The sequence below is a fragment of the Gossypium arboreum genome, chromosome 8 (assembly GCF_025698485.1).
Source record: "Gossypium arboreum isolate Shixiya-1 chromosome 8, ASM2569848v2, whole genome shotgun sequence".
NCBI lineage: Eukaryota > Viridiplantae > Streptophyta > Magnoliopsida > Malvales > Malvaceae > Gossypium > Gossypium arboreum.
Window position 1 is genome coordinate 47816400 of NC_069077.1, and position 14056 is coordinate 47830455.

The window sequence follows — 14056 nt, forward strand, 5'->3', positions numbered from 1 at the left end:
TCTGAGCGTAAAGACATCGAGTATCGGTGGGAGATAAAGTGTTTCTCAAGGTATCGCCTTGGAAAAAGATACTCGATTTGGCCGTAAGGGCAAGTTGAGCCGAGGTTCATTGGGCCATATGAGATATCCGAAGCGAGTCGGTCCGGTGGCATATCGTTTGATTTTGCCCCGAACTCGAAAAGGTTCACGATGTCTTTCATGTTTCGATGCTTCGACGTTATAGATCTGATCCATCGCACGTGATTAGTCCATCAGAAGTTGAAATTCAAGCCAATATGAGTTATGAGGAAGAACCGATTCGTATCCTATGACGGGAAGTGAAAGAGTTGCGAAACAAGCGGGTTCCGCTAGTGAAGGTGTTATGGCTCAAGCACGGGATAGAAGAAGCTACTTGGGAAACCGAGAACTCTATGAAAGAGCGATACCCAACCCTATTTACCGGTAAGATTTTCGGGGACAAAAATTTCTTAAGTGGGGGAGAGTTGTGACAGCCCAAAATTGACCCTAGTCGGAATGTGGTTTCGAGACCACAAAACCGAGGCATAAAAATAATTTAAAATTTATTTTGATGCCTATAATATGTGTATGCTCATGTATGACATTTTTTGATGATTGATTTAGTGTTATAAAGGTGAATTCGCTAGAAAGGACTTAGTAGTGAACTTTGAAAGTACGATAGGGAAATGTGTGATGACTAATTAAAGCATGCATGCAAAATAATGGACTTGCATGTCAAATTCCCCTTTTATAGGTGGTGGCGGCCATGACATGGGTTATGGGCAAAGAAAACATGTTGAAACATGTTTTGTTAATGGAGCATGAAAGAAATGATTAATAATTAGATGTGGGAAGAGAAACAAAAAAAAATGTGTGTGAGAGTGTAGCATTCCCCCCATTGCCGTGCAACTAAGAAGGAAAACAAAAATTTTGTTCATCCTTGTTCTCTCCTTTTGGCCGAAAATACTAAGGGAAGAAGAGATTTTTGCTTCATTTTATTTGTTTAGAAGAGATCTAGAAGGAGATTTGGCTAAACTTGCACCAAGATTAAGGTATGTATGAGGTTGTGTCATGAGATTCATGCATGTTTTAGTTGCCAACTTGATGTTCATGTTAGCCATGGTTCAAATCCTTGTTATGCCATGGAAGTGGTATTTGGTCAAAGTTGATATTGTGATAAAGCCATTGCATGCTAAGTGTGAAGCTTGATGATGATGCATGCAATGATGGATTGTCTACTCTTGAAATTTCTTTGTAGCCATCTTGAGTAAGACATTGAGTTTTCTTTTGTTTAACCATGATTGAAGTTGAAAGGGCATGATTGTGATGTATTCGGCCATGATGCATTCATGAGCATGGTTCATGCTTCTTGCATGTTAGTTAAAATTTGTGTTTTGGATGGCTATGGACACCTTGAAATTGACCATGCACATATATGTATATATATGTTTGCACATGATGTTTTGGTTATGAAGTAAGTGATGAATATGTTTGTTTAAAGAAGAAAATGTTGAAGAATGTTTGTGAAATTGCAAGTACATTCGGCCTAGTACACATATGATGTGGAAATCTTGGAATTTATTGTTGATTTGGTGCAAGTATGACTAAGTATAATCGGCCATATGAGTGCTTGATGCTATATTATAAGTATTGAGCCACAATATGTAAAACATTAACTAGTAAAATGCATGCTGTTTTGTGTGGTATTAAGTGTATAATTGGCCTCATATTGGACAAGTATATTGACCTTTAGTAGCCTATTGATGGCCTTAGCTTTTCCTTGATGCTTGAATGAATTGTATTGAATTGCTTGATGTAGTATAAAATGTGCATGACCATTGTGTATTCAAGCTAAAGGGTGGCCATATGACCATTTAAACTCCTTGTCATATTCGCCATAAGCTAGCATAATGAGGTTTTAATAAATTGAATTTGTTTGAATTAGCTCAAGAGCTTAGAGGGCCACAATTGGACAAGGGAAGGAAAAAGTGATCGAATAGCCGTAAAAGCCGTTCGACAACATCCGAGGTAAGTCCTCAAGAAGTGACCCTACTTGAATTATGTGAAATGAAATATGGATGTGTAATGATTATTGATTTATGTGTGTATGAGTATTTGAATGATACCGGGCTAAGTCCGAAGGCGATTATGCTAGTGATTACATTTGTGTTTGAGCCTTAGTAACGAAAATGAAACATGAATGTCTAATGATTATTGATGTATGTGTGCATGAGCAATTGAATAATATCCGGGCTAAGTCCCGACGACATTTATGCTGGAAATTATATCCGGGTTAAGACCCGAAGGCAATTGTGCTAGTGGCTACATCCGGGCTAAGACCCGAAGGCATTCGTGCACGTGGTTATATCCGGTTGTATTCCGAAGAAGCTTGGGCTGGAGGTAAGTGTTAGCTGCTGTAATAAATTCAATTAGTACGCTCGAAAAGCCCAAAGAACAAGGTATGATTATATGTGCATTGGAAAAGTCGACATGCTTGAGCAACATTCGCTCAATCGACTAACGAATTTCAGCTATTGAATTGGCTGATACCTTGTGAAAGTATATAATGATGAAGTGTGAAGTAAGAATGATTATGTGAATGTGTATTAATGAAATGATGCATTTGGCTATGTGAATGTATTGCTTTAATTAAAGCTGATTTTATTCCTTGAGACTTACTAAGCATAAAAATGCTTACCCGTTGCTTTGGCTCTCTGTTTTATAGATTTTGCTCGATAGCAATCGGATTCGGGATCATTAAAGTCGAAGTCATCTACACTATCAAAGCCTCCATTTTGGTATAAATTTTGGTTGAACTTTGAAATGGCATGTATAGGACTACCCTTGTTGGTTCAAATATGTTGTGATGTATATGTGTACGGCCATGCGAAAATGGCTCGTAAAAGTGAAATCTGAACTTAGACTTTTTGCGGTTTGTATATATATATATGGTGTCATGATGTGATTATGGATTGGAAATGGGAGTGTTGGTCACATGATCAGCCATTGGTATAGTTAAAATGATCATATGTGAACCTATGTATGGCAAGACTAGTTGGTTCATGGAGACTACAAAATAGGTAAGACCTACCTTAAAAACAGATGCTGCCAGCTGCAGTGACGTGAATGTGAAAAATCACCAAAATTTGTAGGAATGGTATTAAATAGTGAATAAGCTATGTAAATGAACCTTGATGAGTCTACTTTCATATGGAAGAAACGAAACGGTCATAGGAGTCACATGTTAAGAGATATTAAAGCTATTGTGAGACAGGGCCAGAACGGTTTCTGGGTCCCCTGTCGCAACTTTAAAAATTTACTATAAATTATCCAGAAAGAATTAGGAGTCATGCCTTATATGTAAAGATTCCATTTTGAGTCTAGTTTCATTAGAAACAAACGGTACCAGTATTAAAGCCCTGTACAGAGAGATATTCAAGTTGTAACGCGCGGAGGTCAGAGCAGTCGGTCCCTGTAACATGGGTGGCTTTAACTAATAAACTGTACCAATTGGCCGAACCAAAAATTCTAGAAATAAATCCATGGATGGATATATGAGTCTAAATTCAGGGAAAATTTACGAAACCAGTTTCTGAGTTTTGAAACTCGAGATATGATTTTTAAGGCGACAGTGACGCAGTTTTCCAGCCTGACTGGAAATGTCAATTGGTGGGCGAAATATGTGGATTTGGCTTGTTAACCCCTCGTGTCCGACACCGGCGATGGTCTCAGGTTCGGGGTGTTACAGTTGCGACCGGATTTAACATTCAAAGAGGAACCTATTTAGGTCATAGATCGCCATGTTAAGGTATTAAGAAAGAAAAATGTTCCTTTAGTTAAGGTTTTGTAGCAAAATCATGGGACTGAGGAAGTCACTTGGGAACTTAAAGATTCAATTCGGCAACAATATCCATATCTGCTTGAGTTAGGTAAATTTCAAGGCTGAAATTTCTTTTAGGGAGAGAGAGTTGTAACACCCCAAAATTTTAACATTTGACTGTTGATTTCTGTAATAATTAAGTGTCTGTATTTGTGGTTATGTTCTTTACTTCTGTGGTTGAGGTCAAGAGTTTGAGTCGTAACATTAGAAATTTTATTATTTATTTTAGGATAACCTCTACTCTAGAGTTGCATATTTAAGTCTAATTTTGTGTAAATTTGTGTTAAGAATGAGCCTGCTGGTTTACTGGTTAAGCATCTGTATTCTGTTTGGTCCTGTGTTTGAGTCCCAGCATATGCGTTAAGAAATATTTTGCTAATTGCCGGATTTTTAGTTGGAAGTTAAACCAATTAATTTAACGTTCCTTTTTCTTTTTCCCTTTTTTCATCTTTTCTTTTTCTTTTTCTTTCTTCTCCTTCCTTTTGCTTGTCGTGTTATTGGTTTCATTCTTGTTGCTTCATATCGTATGCTTAGATTCGTGCTCTTTACCTGTTACTATTGTCAGTAAGTTTATTTTCGGTAAACTCTGTGAATTGGTTGTGTGGTTTCTGAAATTCCTTTTTGTCAAAAAAATGGTTTCATGATTAATGATGGAATCCTTATTTGCGTGTTCGATTAATGACTTAGGAGAAACCCTCGAGGACGACAGTCCTTCTAATGCTCGTAATTCATAAACTTCATCTGAGTACGGAGGTAATAGTTGTTGAATTGGGGTTTCATGTTGAATTATATCATGATGCGTTAATCTTAGTAATTGCAATGATTTCGTATTAATTGGCTATTGACCATCCATTTTAGGCCTTGAGAGTCCATTGCGTTGTTCTTGCACAAAAACTACTTCATGTGCTTGTTGAAAACCTCATTTTATGCGAATTTCGTTTGTAAAAAAACATGGCTGTCGACGCCATACGGCTAGGCACACGGGCATGTGTCCAGGCTGTGTGTGGCCATGTTAGTACAGGGTTCACACAGACAAAGGAAACGAATGTGTGTCTAGGCCGGGTAACTTACTATTTGTGACTTAGGACCACACTGCCAGGGACATGGGCGTATGCCCAGGCCTTGTGAGTCACAAGGGTAAGGACACGGGTATGTGTTTAGGTTGTGTAACTCACTGTTTATGTTATAGAATCACACGGGTAGTAGACATGGGCGTGCGCCCAGGTCGTGTGAGTCACACGGACAAGGACATGGGCATGTGTCCAAGCCGTGTAAGCTACAGAGGTAAAGATATGGGTGTATGTCCAGGTTACGTGGCATATAAATAGGGTTCGAATCTTTTTTTTTAGGCTGTGAATGTTGTCCAACACTAACACTGACCTCTCCAATGTATGAATGATTTGAATTTGATAGTATGAGAACTCTCTAATGCTTTATGACTGACATATGGATAACATAACTATATGTATACCGTAATGGCTATTTCTGACACTAAACTGTATTATCTATTTGTGAAATAAATGTGAATGATTGAACACATGATGTGGATACTTGTACTTTGTATTTGCATGGGTTGAGGTATTGTTAAGAAGAAAGTAATTTGTTCTTAATTAATGGCTAAGCTACAATGCGTATAAATATGAATCTAGCGCTTAGTTGCATTTCTGATCTAGCAGCTAAGTTGCATCTTTGTATACGTGTCAGACAGACACTCTATGTTGCGTTGGGTTGGTTAGGCATTTAACACCCTTAACGATGTGTTGGGATGGCCGAAGATGGTGTGTAGCAGATTAGGGTAGGAATAACTGTATATGAATCTGATCTGTTTTGTAAATGAAATTGAAATTGCATTTTTTTATGTAACTGATCTATTCTATATCTGAACTGAAATTGCTTCTATGTTCCAATTGAATGAATGTCTTTTACGTACTAAGTTCAGAAGTCATTTTGTTATTGACTGGATTTCAAGTGGTTTTCAAACTTGAACGGGTCGGTGCTGTAGGAGCTCGGTCAAGCTTTTATCTTTCCTTTAAATACTACCATTAGGAATTTCGGTATTTTATGATATTATGATGCTTGGTAAAATTCTATACTTAGTTAATCATTGTGTTTGATATTATATGCTGAAGGTTTATTTTGACAACGTTATAAATGTGGCATTTTTAATATCGATGATGTAACTCTCTAGACTTGGTCTGGACTCTAGGCCAGGTTTAGGGTGTTACACGAGCACTCCAGACACTAAAGCTTCCATCATCCTGGTAATTAAGCAAGAAACCAAATCATAGGTTAAACCCAATGTTTTCACTTTAAACCTTAAATTTTCAGGAACATGTAGAACCATTAAAAATGGTTCCTAGAAACTCTTGACTTTGTTTTCTAAGTGTCATGTATACTGATCGGCTTAGAAACTTACCAGTTTACTGGTTTCCCTACTTTTCCAACTTAAACCTCCCGATCGTCGCTCCATGCAGAGCTTTCCATGACCATTTCTTTCTTGAAGCAACCATGAAGGTTGAAGTAAAGGAGAAAATGAAACAATATGAGAGGAAATCATTTGAGGATTCAGTTCTCAACTATTTATAATCCTTAATACGTGGTTTCTAATAGCATATCAGTTGTTCATCAGTAATCATTTTGTCTCCTATTAAGAGACTGACTGATTCTAATCCAACCGAACTAGACTTGGTTTTCAACCATGCTCCATTCTGCTTTTAACTTTTCCTTTTTTTCAATAGAGATTGCCAACCATGTATCATATATGTGGCATCAATGTGTATGTAATGTTAGCAAAGTTAGCATTTATTAACTTTTCCATCTATTTTGGGATGATTTGACAAAAAATGCAAGTTCAAAGGCTAAAAGAGGTGAAAAATTAAATTGAAGTCTATTTTTTTTTGAAAAGTTAAAAGGCTAAAAAAGTCTTTATGTCAATTAAAAAGTATTAGGTATATATTATTTCTAAGATTTAAAATTTTAAAAAATGAAACTTTATTTCTAAAGTTTAAATTTATTTTAAACATTTTAAATTAAGTATTATTATTACTTTATTTCTAAGCTTACCTATAATATATTAAAATTTTGAATCAATAATTATCATATTATAATAATTTTATCTTTCAAAATTTCGTCCTCATAATTAAAACATAAATTATATTCATAATATTACAAATATATTATATTTCAAAAACTTAAGTAGATTTTTTTGGAGATAAAGAGAAAAATTACAAGAAATAAACTACGTTGACTAGCTTAATTCCCCAGATGGGGGTTTTCCAAACATTTGCAGTCCTTGGCTTCTCGAGTGAGCTAACTTGGCCAGGCTATCAGCTTCCTGGTTCTCTATTCTAAGTATGTAATAAATATTCCTGTGAGAAATCCAAGACAGTAACTGAAGAATCTTCTTAGTCAAAGCCTTGTTAGACCCTCCTGTAGAACTCTCTTGAATGGTAATCACCACTTCAAGACTATCAGATTGAATCATCACACTATCCAAGCCATGATTAATTAAGATGTTTAGACCATCAAATATACCCTACAATTCAGCCTCAAACACTGAATAGCTTCCCAAAAATCTTTTCTATCCAATAATCCACTCCCCATTTCAGTTTCTCATAACCTCTCCTACTGTTGCAAAATCCTAAAAGAACCATCTGTATTTAAAAAAACCCTTCCTTCTAGCAAAATAAAGCACATGTTCATATTTGTAACACCCCTTACCCGTTACCGTCGCCGGAACAGGATACAAGGTATTACCAGAACATAATACATACCATTAAACATAATCGAAATATAAATATGTCTTGAACAATATTAGCCAACTTTAATGGCTTGTACAAATTAGCTGGTCGAGTACTGTAACTAATATTTTAAACCTAGACAAATATGACACGTAACAAAATAATTAAGCCTACTATACATGCCATAATTCAAAACGTTTAGTTCAAATACCCTAAAGTAGGATAGTGCGGATAGATCTTCACGATCCTTAACTCTGAGCAAGCGGAGAACACTATAAGACAAAGAGAGAAACAAAGTAAGCTTATAGCTTAGTAAGTAAGTATGTAAATACTAATTAAAAAAATCTAACATGTTTACACAACAATTCAAGTACATCTACTTTAACTTCACTATTCATTCCACTTTGATTAAGCAGTCTCTGCTGCGTCATATTCACTAAATAAATCATAACTCGAGTTACCAAACTGGAAATTCAAATCCGTAAAATTTCCTGAATCTAGACTCATAAAGCTTTTTGCTAATTTTTTCTATAATTTTGGTTCAGCCGATTAGTACAGTTTATTAGTTAAAGTTTCCCTGTTACACAGCTCGACTGATCTGACCTCTGTTCACTACAAATTGAATTTCTCTCAGTACACAATTCAAACAACCCTGAAGTCTGTTTCATTTAAAAATAGTCTCAATAAGGAATTTAGGCATGTAAACTATATTTCTTAATTTGCTTTGTACAATTTTTAATGATTTTTCAAAGTTGGAACAGGGATCACGTATTCATCCTGAGCAAGTCACATACAATTGTAAATATCTCAAAATATAGAATTCCTTTGCTTGCTCTGTTTCTTTTATATGAAAGTAGACTCATTAAACTTTAATTTCACATCTCATTCAACCTCTAATTATATTCCTCCTATTTTTGGTGATTTTTCAAAATCACGTCACTGCTACCATCTAAAAACAGTTTTAATGCTAATTTCACTCTTTCACAAATTCTTTATGCTAACCTCATTTTATCTTATATTTGTATATACCACAAATCATTTTCACCACATTTCATTCACCATAAGTGTAGGTCCAAACCACAATGTCACCACAAAACCATCCCGTTGAACAATTCGGATCAATCCTCGATATTTAATGGTTTCAGCACACACCCCACCATCATACTTCGTTTAGTTCGCTCTCTTGTACACATGGTGAACACTTAGTACCACTCATGCGACCTAGCCGATTTGTCTCGTAGCTCTCTTGTCTACATGGTGTCCGTCACTTGGAATCACGCATGCGACCCAGCTACATTTATCTTTCACGTAGCTCTCTTGTCTACATGGTGTCCTTCACTTGGAATCACGCATGCGACCTAGCTACATTTATCTTTCACATAGCTCTCTTGTCTACATGGGATACATCTCGTATCACACATGTGACCTAGCTACTACTAGGTGTCTCGTAGCTTTCTTGTACACATGATGTGCACTCGGCATCATACATGTGACCTAGCTACGCTCCATCTATTTTATTCGATTTTTAGAATGTTCAACCGGATCTCTCTCTATTATTTATTTCCATTCTTCCAATAGTCGATTTATACTTCAACATCAGCTAGTATATACATATAATAGGCTGAAATATAAGAATGTACATGAAATTATTGTAATATTTACATACAAACTTACCTTGGTGCAAAATGTGGAAATTTTGCAATTTAGTCCAAAACTTTTCCTTCCCCGTTCAAGATCAATTCGCGTCTTTCTTGATCTATAATAACACATTTAGCTCATTTAATACTCATACTATTTATTTCAATCCAAAAATCACATCATGGAAAAATTACATTTTGCCCCTAACTTTACAAAATTACATTTTTGCCCCTAGGCTCGGAATTAATTTCAGCCCTTATTCTTATGTTTTATGATATGCTGAACATTTTCTCTTCTACAACCACATCAAATTCTCACTCTATCATATAGTTATGAACAATAGGTATTTTTACCGATTATCTTGCTTTTACTCGTTTTCACTTAAAACCGAGTAGCACAAGTTATTTAACATAATTTAAAACCTCATATTCTATCATAAAACATCAAAATACACAAATTTCACCTATGGGTATTTTTCCAAATATGAACCCTAGGTTAAATTATTACTAGCATAAGCTTAATCGAGCTTCCGGATTCCAAAACGTAAAGAACATTAAAAGCGGGCTTGGAATCACTTACTATGGAGCTTGAAAATTGAAGAAACCCTAGCTATGGAGAGAGGAGAATTGGCAGCAACTAAGGAGGATGATGACCAATTTTGTGTTATTTTTCCCATTTTATTTCATTTAATATCCAAATGACCAAAATGCCCTCCTTACTAAACTTTCAAAATTCCTTCCATGTCCTAATTTTGTCCATGAACTTAAAATTGGTCAAATTTCTATTTAAGACCTCCTAATTAATATTCCAAAACAATTTCATACTAAAACTTACGGGATGCAAATTTTGCAACTTATTCGATTTAGTCCCTACTTTCAATTTAAGCACTTTAGGCATAGAATTTCATCACGAAATTTTCACACAATCATGCAATCATATCATAAACCCCAAAATAATTATAAAACAATTATTTCTATCTCGGATTTGTGGTCACGAAACCACTATTCCGATTAGGCCCTAATTCGGGTTGTCACAATTCTCCCCCTTTTGAGATTTTCGTCCCCGAAAATCTTACCAGAAAGAGGTTTGGGTCTTGTTTCCTCATAGCTTCTTCAGGTTCCCACGTAGCCTCTTCTATCCCATGTACGTGCCACAATACTTTCACTAAAGCTATACTTTTATTTCTTAACTGTTTAACCTCTCGAGCCAAAATCTTTATTGGTTCCTCCTCATAGGTCATATCCGATCGAATCTCAATTTACATTGGAGAAATCACATGTGAAGGATCGAACGATAACGTCGCAACATTGATACATGAAACACGTTATGAATTCTTTCTAACTCTCTGGTAAGGATAACCGATATGCCATGGTCCAATTCTCTCAGAATCTCGACGGCCCAATAAAACGCGGACTCAACTTGCCTTTTCGACTAAATCTCGAATCTTTTCCATGGTGACACCTTCAAGAACACTTTATCACCCACCGAAATTCAATCTCTTTTCTTTTTAAATCGCATATGACTTTTGTCGATCTGAAGCGACTTTCAAGCAATCCCGAATTACTTTTATTTTCTCTTGGTTTCTTTAACTAAATCAACTCCATAAATCATTTCTCACTAAGCTCGGTCCAATATAAAGGAGTCCGACACTTACGACCATACAAGGCTTCAGACGGTGCCATTTGTATACTTGATTGATAAGCTGTTATTGTAGGCAAACTCAATCAAAGATAGATATTTCTCCCAACTACCTCCAAATTCTAAAACACAAGATCTAAGCATATCTTGAGTACCGGATTACTCTTTTCTTTGACCATCTGTTTGTGGATGAAATGCGGTACTAAAGTTCAATTTTGTACCCAAAGCTTCTTGTAACTTTTTCCAAAATCTCGAGGTAAATCTTGGATCTCTATCTGATATTATAGACATAGGTACTCCGTGCAACTTCACAATTTCAGCAACATATAATTCGGCTAATTTATCAAGTGAGTAATCGGTACGTACTGGTATAAAGTGGGCTGATTTTGTTAATCTATCAACCACTACCCAAACAGCATCCTTCTTTTTAGGAGTTAAAGGCAAACCGGTTACAAAATCCATGGTAATCTTGTCCCATTTCCACTCAAGCACCATTCTTGGTTGAAGTAATCCAGAAGGCACTTGATGTTCAACTTTTACTTGTTGATGATCAAACACTTGGTTACAAATTCGAAATGTCCTTTTCATACCGCCACCAATCTGACTTCTTTAAATCATTATACATTTTTGTGCTACGGGATGAAGCGATAAATGACCATTGTGCGCCTCATGTAATATTTTACGAATCAATTTATCGTTTTTCGGCACACATATCACGTCTCAAACATCAAACAATCATCTGGTCCAACTCGAAAATCGAGTCGTAACTTTGATTCGCATTGAGTTCTCTTGATCCGCAACTCACTATCATTCTTTTGAGCATCACAAATTAATTGGAGAAATAACGGTTTAGCTCTCATTTACGCTAAGATTGACCCATCATCGATAATGCTAACCCGTGTTCATGGCTCTCAAAGTAAAAAGAAATTTTCGCTCAAGGCGTCAAGAACTTACATTTGCTTTTCTGGATGATAATCAATCACTAGATCATAATCCTTTAATAATTCAAGCCATCTTATTTGTCAGCAGATTCAGATCCTTTTGACTCATCAAGTACTTCAAACTTTTGTGATCGGTAAAAATTCGGCATTTTCACCGTACAAATAATGTCGCCAAATCTTCAAGGCAAAAAAAACAATGACGATTCCAAATCATGTGTAGGATAGTTCTTCTCATGCGGTTTTAAGCGTCTCAAGCATAAGCTACCACTTTACCCTCTTGCATCAACACACATCCAAGGCACATCAATGATGCATCACTATAAATTACGAACTCCTTTCCGACTCGAAATTGTACTAAAATTGGTGCTTGATCAATCGTGCTTTCAATTTTTCAAAACTTTGTTGACATTTATCAGTCCATTCAAATTTAACATTCTTTTGCAACAACTTAGTCATAGGAGAGGCAATCATCGAAAATCCTTCAACAAAACGTCTATAATACCCGGCTAAGCCTAAAAGCTTCTAACCTCGGATACATTCTTGGCGGTTTCAATCGACGATCGCAGAAATCTTACTTGGATCCACCGAATACCATCACCGAAACTATATGCCCCAAAAATCCGACTTCACGAAGCGAACTCACTTTTACTAAACTTGGCAAGCAGTTTCTTTTCTCTCAAGATTTGCAATATAGTTCTCAAGTGTTCGGCATGTTCGAGACTCATCTCGAGAATAAATTAAAATGTCATCTATAAACACTACTACAAACTTATCCAAATATGGTAGGAAGATCCGATTCATTAAGTCCATAAATATATTTGGAGCATTTGTTAAGCGAAAGGCATCACAAGAAACTCATAATGTCCATACCTTGTCCTAAAGGCGCTTTCAGCACATCGACTCCTTAACTCTCAATTTGGTAGTAACCGGACCTCAAATCAATCTTTGAAAACACTGTGGCCCCTTTAAGCGATCGAATAAATCATCAATCCTCGGCAATGGGTACTTGTTCTTTATAGTCACCTTATTAAGTCGACGGTAATCAATGCAAAGTCTCATTGAACCATCCTTCTTCTTTACGAATAATACAGAGCACCCTAGGAGAGAAACTCGGTCTCACAAATCCCTTGTCCGTTAACTCCCGAATCGAGCCTTCAATTCTTTTAATTCAATGAGCCATTCTATATGGAGCAATCGAGATCGGTGCGATGCGGCAACAAATCAATAGCAAAATCTATCTCTCTATTCGGAGGCAACCTGGGCAATTCCTCCGAAATACATCCGAAACTCACAGACTATATAAGCCTCGATTCAAATTTCGGTTGGGGCAACTCAATATTCATTACATAAGCGGATAAGCTTCACACCCTTTTCTCATGTATTTACGTGCAGACATGTGCAAAATCACCATAGGCAATTTATTTGATTCATCTGTTTCAACCCACGAATTTCTCCATTTTCACATTTCAACTCTAGTGTCTTTTGTTTACAATCTACCTTAGCATCATACAATGTTAACGGTCCATTCCCAAGATAACGTCAAACTCACCAAATGGTAACAACATCAAGTTGGCGGAAAAGCATGACCTTGAATCATTAATGGGCAATTCTTGCAAACCTTGTCAACTAGCACATATTGGCCTAAGGGTTCGACACTTTAATCGTAAACTCGATAAATTCAACAGCAACTTTTATTGGATACTAAATTCATGCAAATATAGGAATGAGTGGACCGGGATCAATCAATGCAATAACAATAGTATCATAGAGAGAAAATGTACCAATAATAACATCGGAGATGATGCATCTTCTCGGCACGTATAGCATAAGCTCTAGCGGTGCTCTAGCTTCGATCTTGCTGTTAAATCTTTCATCACAGTCTTACTACTAGTCCCACCTCCAGATTTCTCGGTGGTCTACCTCTACTAGCGGTGGTATTCATCTAGCACTCTGAAATCTTTCTTCTTTAACTTTCTCCGGACAATCTCTAATAAAATGCTCATGAGAACACACTTTGAAACAAGCTCGCTCGGTCCCCAACACTCACCATAATGTTGCTCGCCACATTTGTCGACACTCGGGCTTTCTAGGTCGCACATTACCCACACTTGCCATCAAGTAGCTTGAGCTTTAGACCCGAATATGCTCTACCACGATCTCTCGTGTGAATCCCCAATTGAAAGCTGTCATTCGAGGGTTTGTCTCTTTGGACCTCTTTGGTT